This window comes from Penaeus vannamei, chromosome 2 (genome assembly GCF_042767895.1).
Source record: "Penaeus vannamei isolate JL-2024 chromosome 2, ASM4276789v1, whole genome shotgun sequence".
NCBI classification, from domain to species: Eukaryota; Metazoa; Arthropoda; class Malacostraca; order Decapoda; family Penaeidae; genus Penaeus; species Penaeus vannamei.
Window position 1 is genome coordinate 36,173,626 of NC_091550.1, and position 12,500 is coordinate 36,186,125.

Below are 12,500 nucleotides of genomic sequence, written 5' to 3' on the forward strand. Positions count from 1 at the left end.
TCTCTTCAAGGCATATTTCAGATAGTTGGCCCTCTTAGAATAGAGAAGAAGGAACTTTGGTTACCTCCGAGTTCCATACGGGTTATGTTACGACTTGAAAAACATTCCATCATTGCACATCTGTCAGTTACTGGAAATTATTTCTTGATGTACATTTTGTCCCATTTTCAAGACGCGAGTATTAGCAGCGAATATTAGTATATCTAATTATTAGTCAAATAATTTCGAGCGTGTTTAATGGTAGCTTGTATTCAAAGGGCCATTTTGCTGCCTTGCGTTCCTACTTGCTCTTTTTGTTGGTTTGATATTTTTCGAAGGAAAGTATTAGTTTTACATAGCCGAGTACTTATCAAAGAAATATATCGTATTACTTCTCGATTGTCTGAACATTACTATAGATCAGATACAATCAGCCCTTCAGATATGCAAACATACTAATAACTCAATATCTGACTCATTTACCACGGTTCTAATTTACAAAGAAACGTGCATGTTCCACGAGGCTGATGTTCCCAAGTACGCCCATACTATCGTACATAACTTTACAACTATATTATACCTAAAGCACACACACACACACACACACACACACACACACACACACACACACACACACACACACACACACACACACACACACCGCTTCTTACACATAAAACACACGTGTTCTAATCCGCACTTAAACATTATAATGCTTACACATACAAATGCTCTCTACTTTCCATGTGACATTCTCTTGTTCTCACACATCAACGCATCCGTGCTGCCTTTCAGATAAATACACTTGAAAATGCATGTCCTGTCAGTCCGTTTACGAGTAATTGTAATCCTATTTATAGAGAGGGAAGAACTACATCCTGACAAGATGATGGAGGTGATTCCGTCATGGAGCAGCCAGATCAGTGCAGGTTTACCGAGTTCCATCCTGTACCCTTCCACTTTGAAGACACAGGAATCAGCGCTGCTTGCTTCGTGACTGAAGACTCCGAGGAACTCAACTTATTTTAGTGATGCAATAATCGACAGTATTGTGCAACAGACGAATACATATCATGAATATCTGATAAAGAAGGAAATATATACACCAAGTTCTTGGATGCATCAATGGAAAGCAACTACCAGAAATGAAATGCAAATATTCTGTTAGTGCATGCCCGTGGCTATTTTAAAAACACGGGATAAATGACTACTGGTCTACATACTTCATAATTTCAACACCAGTGTTTGAAGCAATAAAGAGTAGGAACATATTTTTAGTAATTTACGCCACATTCACTTCAGTGACAATCAAAATAATACACAACAGATTATCAAAGATAGAAACGCTAATGAATGATATAAGGAGTAAGTTCTCAACCAAATTCGAGCCCTTGCAGAATTTTTGTAATAACGAATATCAGCTGTCGTGGAGAGGTAGATTTGGATTCAACCAGTATATGCCTAAAAAGCATTAGAGATTTCGCTTAAAATTATTTTTAATTTGTGCCACCTCGGATTTCAATTAGTACAGTGGGGCACAGACTGAGGTTCAGGTTGACTCAAAATTTGGTTTTGCTGTCTCGGCTGTCAACACTTTAATAGAACTATACTTGTGGAGAGGACATCATATTTTTGCGAATAGTTATTATGCTACTTTAATTCCATTTGTGTACCTTCAGTTAAACGGCCTCCGAGCTTGTGGTACAGTTTGAACGAATAGAAAAGGGGTTCCTTAGTTACCTGCAGTCAATAGTGGGGAAGTTAGTGCTTGCCGCAATAACATTATATTCCTCAAGGGGTCTGCCAAATGAATGCACCGCATGTTAACATAAATTTGCGGGAACAAAATCATTCTAACTGAAAAAGAGATTACACTATAGGAGACCCAATAATGAAGCCAGTTGTAGATTATACCCAAGAAATGTGTATTTTTCCGAGGATATGATACTGAACTGTCAGAAAATCAATCAAATGGTACTTTTTCATGTGAGCATGGCAAGGCCGAACTCATATTACATGTAACAGGTGAAACCAAGTAGTGGACCCTTGCTTCTTGATTTTAGCCACGTAATGTTGCGTCAGATGATTGCTAGACACCAAGAGCAGCAAGTACCAAGACCCCATGCATTTCATCTAGGAAAAATTCCCTTACAACTGACAGAGCCAGTTCCCAAGCCATGTTTTGGAGAAAAATCAATAGCGTTCACCAGGGTATAGTTTTGCCAGGACCGATGAAGCATCAAAGACTTTTTGACAACATAGGCAACAAGCACGTTGTTACTTCTGAAATGGACACGATGCAGATATCTCCCATCTACAATTAAGTTACCTATTTATTTAGAAAAATGAGTGATTATTATGTCAAATGTATCGATTATGTTAATCAGATTCATAATGAACACCGAAGCTTGCCTGATGCAAAATTGTTTGACAAACAATTATGCCTTGACCCTCCCGGCCCAGGATGCCTAACTAGTTATATTTAATCTCAACTGTATATTCTGAGAAACTTATAAAATGCAGTGTAAAAATAATAATAATGATATTAAATAAATAAATAAATAATCTGAAAACTGGACTCAAATCTCCGCTTCAACTGGGCATACAAAGATACAGCGCACTGAAGCTCGCGGTAACTTTCTCCCATGCCTCTTGCTTCCAGGTTATGCTTGCGGGATTATGCATTTACTCCAGGCTAACTGATATGTTCAGCTATCAGAGAAAGGATGCTCCTCCTCTGATCCTCCGACTTATGCTTTCCCGCTGAGCAGCCATCACTGCGCGGTGTTTACAACTGACAGGAGAACAGCCGTACCAACTGTTCGCACAAGACGAATGTTTGAGGCAAGGTTCAAAGTGACTGGTGCCTGGCCCAAGGCAATTTACGATCGTTTAACAAATTCATTTGAACTGTTCGTGCTGGCCGCAAACAAAATATGAATGCATGGGGCTATCCTGAATTGCGATGTTTAACAAACTGGCTGATTAACTCATTATCACTCCCATCTAAGTACCAAGACACAACCAGAAGTAAATAACCATCTCAAACCGTCCATTTCAAGAAAACGATTAGCCAGATAGTAATATTTTACCGAGATCATAATCAACAGATCAAACCAACATACAAAAGGGAAGATAATAAGTCATTAGTTAAATAATAGTGATTTTATTGGTACTATAGTGTCACTTCCCATCACTTCATCTAACTTGTTTGCTTGGCAAAATACAATATATCCACTAATTTTTCTTTGTGAAGTTATCACATAAGAAATAAGATGTATTACATGAAAGTACGAGCCAGTTCGCTCACACTTATTACGAAGCCATAAAACGAAGCACAGTTTATAAACCTCAATGAAAAAAGATCAGTCTTAATAAGACAAGTGAACAATATCTTTTTAAAATTCTGGATCTCGGCTAAATCCCAAGATAAAAGTTCGTTAAAAGCGTTCGCTTTCTGAATGAAAGCCGAACGTATATCAGTGAGCCAAAGATATTTGTGACTCTCCACAAGTTCGCTAACCCAACTTTTTATACAAACGTCGTGCGCCAAGTTCATTTATCTCGAGTCTCATCGGCAAAACTCGTTATTCTTAAAACTGAAAATTGTCTTCTTGTAGTAATCTGTCGCTAGCTTTTAAAAATACGTTTTTCTAAGCGTTACTTAGATCTTATGTGTGACTGAGTCGTATATTGCCTGACATAGCGACGAGAGCGACAAGTAGGGAGTCGAGCTGTCAGCTCCCTACAAGAGGGACTCGGGAGTTGTGGCTTTATTAGATGACGTTAACTGCAATTATAGTGTTAAAATTATAACACTGATAATAATTGTAACATTTTTACCAAGGTTGTGAACACTATCATTATTAGTATTAGTATTTCGTAATTTTATTATAGATACTCTTTTATATCATTATTTAAATTAATAATGGTACTGCTGCTGCAAATGATAGTAATAATAGGAATGATAACATTAAACTAATTATAATGATCACAATTTCAATCCTTATGGTCACAATTATTATCATGATTTATACTTCTTTTAACATTAAAGGAATACTTGCTAATGAATTCATCATAATTTTATTTCAGTTAATTACCTTGAATTAGAATTTACCTGTGGCGTATATCCCTAACGGTCAGTGGTGCTCACCACCTCACTGTATCTTTATGTAGTGATAAGATAATGATGTTTACCATGAGTGTGTCTTATTTACCCTTCATTTGTTCCCTAATATATATATATATATATATATATATATATATATATATATATATATATATATATATATATATATATATATATATATATATATATATATATATATATATATATATTACTGCATAAACCACCTTTAAGTTTCTCGCATTCAAAGAGTTAAACAAGAGAAATGTAAGTGACTGAAAAGTATTATCACACAAATAACATTTTTAATTAATAACTCTGAAATCACAGAACCAGCAAACATTCCTTGAGCATTTATCTGTTACTTTCCTAAGTTTCACACACACACACACACACACACACACACACACACACACACACACACACACACACACACACACACACACACACACACACACACACAATGGGGACCTCATAACCAAGATACATTTTTCCGTCTGCAAGATGGACTGATTTTTTTTTTTTTTTATAACATCTAAATTATCAAATTCAAGTAGTTTCCTACAACCATACTGCAGCCTATGAAACGTTGGAAATCACTGATAAAATAAATAAAATGGAAGTTCATTCTGTGGTCTAAGCAAGAAGTTTTCTACTAAATGTTTACCTTGCATCAGGCCTGGCGGGTTTTTATGAAAATGTAAGTGATTGAATGACTTTAGTGTGTGTGGAAATGGAATAATGTCAGATTCCCAGTAGAACTTTATAGAAATTAAAATTAACAGACGGTTATAATCCCCATTACAAGGCTTTGATTAAAGAAAATCACTAAAAGGGACTGCGTGGTCATTTTTCGACAAAAACTAGCCCTTGCCGAAATCGAGTTGATAATGCACTTCTAAGGTGTGTCAGGTAAAAATTTCATTACAATGCCCATAACATTATAGCTAGAAAAAAAACTTAGATCCGAATCATGATCCAGATCACCACCGAAATTTCATGGGATCTAAGGTTAAAGCACACCTCTGTGCATTCATAACCTTTTGGACTAGTGGACAAACTTAAACTAAAATATTAATATTAATTATATATATATATATAATATATATATAATATATATATGATATAAATATATATATATATATATATATATATATATATATATATATATATATATATATATATATATTTATATAATATAAATAAATATATATATATATAATATATATAATATATATATAATATATATATATATATATATATATATATATATATATATATATATATATATGTATATACATACATACATACTTATATAAGGTCATGGAATACACGGAAACGATCTATATATACTTATATATCTTGGTGTTTCATTATGTAGAGTTACAACCCTGGAGATCATTACTTCAAACACAAGTGCACGTGGCCCATTCTTTCTTGTCCCGGGCTGCGAATGGGATATTCGCTGGCATGGAAAACGACCATTTTTCCGATCAATATTATATGTTGTAATACCTAATTACAACAGCAGTAAAGAGATATAATAGATAATTATATATAAATTATTTAATAAGAAATCAATTATGTAAAAGAAAGAAAAAAAGCAATATTCGGTATGTAACATTCATTTTCAGTCCAAATTGAACGAATTATGGCTTGTTTTGTAGCTAAATGGTAGATCTATTGCATGATACTTTTAAAATTTGCAATATTTTCATGGGCTTTATGTTAAAGTGACACATACAATATACACCAAACTACCAGAGCCACAGGAAAACACTTGTATGGAGTTCAAAAAGTCGTTCAAAATGTACATTCGAAGAATGTACATTTGCCTTGCAATAGATATAATATTGTTCTATTCAGATATGAAATCAGAATGGCTGTATTCATTTTTGGGGATTTTATATATATATGTATATATATATATATTTTTTATAAAAAAAAAAGTCATTGTATACCTAGAAACACCCAACTCTATTGTCGCTTTCAAAAGCTGTAGCACATGCAATTTTATTTCAAAATAAACGTTTTGTGGCTCATTTTGTAACTGAATGTAAAGTCTAGTGCTTGTCGCATTAACTTTTTGCAATCTTTTCCGGTGGTTATTGTTCTAGAGATAAATATATAAAAGTCCTTTTGCACAGTGTTCTAAAATTGTAAAAAGTGGTTGCAACAAGCGCTACATTTAGATGATGATTATTTTATTATTACTTACCGATTTTGATGAAACTCACACCCTTTTATTAAGACCCTAGCCTCATCTATGTGGTAGATTTTTTTTTTTTCGAAATCGCCCAAATAGGTTTTGAGTTATTGCCTAAATTAATTAATTAATTAATTAATTAAAGAAATTAAAACTGACTAAGACAGATGCACAGTCATTCTGATAATTTTATTTTTTAAGGGAATATATTTTACTGAGTCAACTAGCATGTGTCCGAAAAATGAGCCATAATACGGCTATCTTCTACAAATAAATGAGCTATAATGTTAATTTTAAACAAAATTTGCGTTTTCTACACCCTAAAAGGTTTTTTAAAGGACATGAAAATATTGCAAATCCTAATTGCAGCATGTGACAAAATGAGCCATAATACGTTAGAAAACCAGACTTGAAAAAGTATATCACTTTTTTATTTATTTATTTATTTATTTTTACATTATAGATAAGCCATGAATGAAATTCTTGTATATGATATAATTATCTATTATTCACCTTTGTTGCATTTACCTTTAGGACTGCTGACCAAGTAACATGCTTTTGCTTCTATTGGGAGTGACTCTTTAGTATGTGGCTGATGAAGTTGTTTCATTTCTGAACAAAGCAAGACCCATAATGAAAGCCAAGTTAGAAGAAAAATAGTGTGTTTGTTTTTCTGACACTGACTTGATATTTAGTTTATTTTATGTTTGTGTTGTGATACTGAGGTAATTGGTGTCTTTAATTCTGTGATATTTTGTAAGTTTGTCTGACATTTCCTAGTGTGATATAAGTTCATTTTAATGTAGCATTTAGATGTGAGTACTTTGTTTTTAGTACGGCGATGTGTTGATTACAATTTACTGCTGTGATATTGCATATACTTAGGAAGACACTTGTGATGGAAGAGTCTGTTTTATTTTACTAGTGATACAAAATTATCTATTATAATGATATTGAAGAGTCAATTCTGCAATACTTTTCCAGAAATATAATTTTCAATTTCCTAGAGGTGGTCTCACAGACACCATAACGTATGCAAATAGATAATGTAATTATGAATATGCTAATGATTACTATTTTTAAGTAGAGCATATTTACAACCTTTAGGAAAATATATTCTTGTGTAACTAGCATGTAGAGCAATAGACCTATGGTCAAGGTGAGACAATATATGATTTTATTAATTATTTTATTATTTTTTAAGAAAACTGAAAATAACATGATGCTAGTACATATTATGGTAAAGTTTCAATAAACAATAGTGTACAATATTATTTCATGACAATATAAAAAAGTAAACAAACAGACTTAATACAACCAAAAACGTTTCACTTGAATGACATAAAGAAAAGAATAGATAAATAGAGAAATACAGCGTTTATCTAAGACCATCTTGGCATTACACTGTTCCCTACATAAAAGGCACCATTTGCAATATTTGTATGAACCTCTTGAGTATCCGCAAGTAGCTCATCAATCTTTCCAATTTCTGGTGGATCTGTATCTTGAAGGATGGCTATGTTATGAAGAACTACAGAGACCTTTATGATGTTCTTTGTAGTTTCCAGCTTTGTACGGACAGGCTGGCTGAGGTAAGCAAAACCTCTTTTCAGAACTCCAAAGGTATGTTCAATCACATTTCTGGTTTTTGTGTAGGCTGGGTTGTAGCCCCTCTCCTTGTTAGTTGCAGGAAATCCTTGGACAGGTGTTAACAGGTAACTACGACAAGGATACCCACTGTCTCCAATTAAGTATCCAGGATGATATCCTTGCTCGAGTTTTCAAAAATTCTACATCATTTTCTCCTAGTCCTCTGATGGGGTTGTGTGATCCATCTATGCAGCTAGTAACTCCAGGTATCCCTGCTTTTGTCTGGAACTTTTGGATATTTGCAGTCAAATCTCTTGCATCTGGGAACTTGAGGTTTTCTGAGGCTAAGGAAGCAATACGTATGGCAATCAGACCAACAAATTTGCTGACAGAGGTTTTTGACATATGTAAGCAATCAGCCATGCTCAGTTGAAAGCTTCCGGTTGACAGATAACGCAAACATACCAGGGGCGGTATTTATCAACATACTGAGTATTTTACTGAGCGCTATACTCAAATCCCACCCTACAACACTCCGCTCAGTGAAGTACTTAAGTGGTATGAGAAGTCTGAGTGCTCCGCTGAGCGAAGTATTTCCCTCATTTAGGCGGGTCGCTTGAGTGTAGGTTAGATATTTCATTCAACCTATTTTCAAGGAAATTATGTTTTACCGTAAAACAAAAATATGTTTCATGTCAATATAAAATAATTACTCATTTCATGGAGCCATGTAAATGGAAAAAATGAATTTATTGCAATATATATTAACCAATTTGTTTAAAATCTGCGTCTGATTGCATACCGTCGAGTCCCAACTGCTTTGTCTTTCTTTCGAAGCTGTTGCCGAAAATTTCGAAATGGAACAAACCCCGACCTTGACCCCCAAGCCCAAGAAGACTGCTAATTGGACTAAAGATGAAGAGTTGAGCCCCTTGGAACAGAGGTGAAAGAGGTAATAAAGGGAAAATTTCGATCTAACCTTACAATGCAAGGCTTGGGAGTGGATTCACACCCGTCACAGTGCTGTGTTTCCTTGCACATGGAGAATAAGGGAACAAATTGAGGGAAAATGGCAGAACCTCCTTTGGCGGGGTATTACATGCGCCAGGATAAAGTCTTACAACAAAACAGGTAAATAATATTAAGTTCATATACTGTACACTAGAACAGTGTTGTCCAAACACTTTCGCCTATTGTACCCTAGATTACCTTTTTGTACTGTTAGGTACCCCCCCTTCCACAGTGGCTAAACACACAGTTTTAATTAGAATAAAGCAAATACTATACTAATTAAAAGACTACTGCAAGAGTGTTAACCGATAAATTCGAATTTAATGCACGAATAAAATATATGATTTAATAACAAAATGCTTGAAAAATACTTACACAATTTTATGCAAGATGTGAGGCGTGTGCTCCTTGTTTGTTCACGTACCCCAATGATCTATGTTGAGTACCCCTAGAGGTACGCAGACCCCAGTTTGGACAACACTGCAGTAGATTAATTCCTGGGGAGAATTACTGCTCAAAATTACCTACGTCATAGCTGTCTTGTTAATCAGTATTGCTTTTCGTTATTAGGCGGTGGACCACCAGAAAAGGAGGGAGAAACAACAATAATGTAGGGCGTTGAGAAGATATTAGGAAAAGACAATGTTTCCATTTATGGCTTCCCAACTCAGCACCAAGGAAACACTGCGGGTCTCACTTTGATGAGAGAATTTGGGTTAGTTGGGATTGTAGCATTTTAAGTTTCTACTAACAATAAATGAATATATTTGGTTACTACATATATGGAAGACAGCCTGTGAAGCAAAGGGAGATGTGGCACCAGCAGGGGTGGGGAAGTCCCGGTCTGGCAGCCAAGGGCGGGGATTAAAAAATGTCGTGCTGATCACTTTCAAAGCTTTCATTTGTGTTTCTTGGTTTGATTTGGATTGTTTGGGGCTAAGAAAAGAATGATTTTTGTAACCTCTGGGAGCATCCTATATGTAGACTAATGTAACACTTAACAGGTTAAGCAGTATCTAATGATAATATTTGTTGCAACAATTTCAGCAGCAAGAGCAACGAGAGTGTGACGCTCTATGTTGAAGAGCAACTGATAGGGGCACATCAGCTCATTCAGCAGGCGAGCCATCAGCTATAGAAAATGATTCTCCAACAGAAGATCCGACACCTCCAGCATTTTCAACCATGCCTCTCCTAAATCCCACACTGACACCGGCACTAGAAGCTCTCTTGTTGGAGAGTATTATAGAGCACAGACAGCTGCTGCTAAAGCTCAAGAAGCAGCTTAAGGCGATGGAACGTTATTATATTAACAAAAATAAAAAGATTGATTAAAGTAGCACTTTTGTTTTCATTAAGCAGTAAGTTTAATTGCAGTTGTGTAACAAATCTTGTTTCTCAAAGTTTATGGCAGTCTATACTGACGCTTTTACTGCTTGAATGGAATGGAGACTGAAGAAATACTAATTTCAGACAAGACAGAGAGGGAACATATATTGCCGAGTCGTCATACTTCCGGGGAGCACTAGAAGTTGAGTTAATGTATACAACTATGTTCTAACCTTCTGGCCTGTAAAATGAAAAGATTTAAATATTGATAAAAAGAATGTCATCGCATTCAAAACATGAGATGAATGAACTTTTCAACACATCTATATACAGTTTGCATTTTGTCGTTTCAATACAACAAACAGCTTATTATCTGTAAAGATAATGGAAAACTTAAATGATATTCAATATAAGTTAAGAATCACTAGTATAAGGTCCAAGGTTTGTATTGCCTAGTGTATAAAGAACTGCAAAAAAATAGGTGATAAATCAATATAGTTGGATTAATTAAGGTAATACAAGACAACGGCAGTACTTAAAATATCACCAGTACATGACATAGTCCTTACCTATCATAGGCTTCCTATGGTTCATTCCGGGGTTGGAGGTATGGGGTTAGGAGCCAGCGTTGACAAGGGTAACCAGTCACTAAGTAGATAGCCATTGGGGACCATTCTGGCAAATAGTTCTTTCATGGCACTTTCGTTATATAGTCATGAGTTGACCCAGGCCACTTTGTTACATTCATAATATTGTACTTTGTATCAAATACTATCTGGATATTAATACTGTTTTTTTTCCGCCTCATGTTCCTTAGGCGCAATGGTACTAACGTGAGTGCCATCAATCACACCCACCACTCCTGTAGACCCATATTGTTCCATAAACTCTTTTGCTCGCTTTTGCTGGATTCCTTGCCAGGTAGGGAACTTTAAAAACCTTCTTGGAATACATGGTCAATACAAACAAATTTCTTATCAGCGACACAGTAACTTGCGTGCTTTATATAATAAATAAATATATATATATATATATATATATATATATATATATATATATATATATATATATATATATGTGTGTGTGTGTGTGTGTGTGTGTGTGTGTGTGTTTTCTTTTTCTTTTCTTTTCTTTTTCTTTTTTTCTTTTCTTATTATCACGGCCAGTATAGCTTTCATGAACTCTCAACTTCAGCTCAGTCAAATAAACCGTCATGTACAAATTCTTTCACACTGATATATTAGATGAAAGATGAATAAAGGCACATCCTATGTATCATTATCTATATGCCAATATGCATTTTACAAAACATACCAACAAATATTTATTCATGTACTTTTATTTATGTATGTGTTCATATCGTTAGTAGATAGAAAGAGAGAGGAAGTGAAGTGGGAGTGGGGAGGGGGTTCAGAGGAAAAGGAAATACAATGGTAAAGCATATTTCACACCCAGTTCTCGTTCAGGAAGCCTTTTCAGGTATTCTCTGCCCCTGCTTCCTTCGCCCTTTCTTTCTTTCTCTTTCTCTTTCTCTCTCTCTCTCTCTCTCTCTCTCTCTCTCTCTCTCTCTCTCTCTCTCTCTCTCTCTCTCTCTCTCTCTCAGGAAGCCTTTTCAGGTATTCTCCGCCCCTGCTTCCTTCGCTCTCTCTCTCTCTCTCTCTCTCTCTCTCTCTCTCTCTCTCTCTCTCTCTCTCTCTCTCTGGAAGCCTTATCAGGTATTCTCTGCCCCTGCTTCCTTCGACCTCTCTCTCTCTCTCTCTCTCTCTCTCTCTCTCTCTCTCTCTCTCTCTCTCCCTCTCTCTCTCTCTCTCTCTCTCTCTCTCTCTCTCTCTCTCTCTCCACTTGCTCAGCGCTCTAAGATTCACTCTGCTTTCTCCTTTAAAACACCTTCCGGGACCGTCGCCTCTTCCGTAGGCATTCCACACGTTATTTGCATTGGCAGGAATACTGTGAGTTATTTCCTTATACAAATTCTTTACTTCGTCCTCTTCTCACTCGGTAAATATTTTCGCGAGCAGTACCACAGCCTTCGGGAATTCTGTTTGATCACGTTTTCCTTTTACTTTGCATTCCGTTGCAGGATTGTTGCAGATGAGGATCAGAACTGGTACTTCAGGTATGGCTTTGGTGTTTGCGAAAATAGGGAAAAGGAAAATCTGAAAAGGTTTAAGCAGTCGGCGTCCTAAAATAAATTACTCGTTTCTCAAATTAAGGTTAAGCATGGTTATCTCCTAAGTTAATTTTAGCGAGGAATTTCTA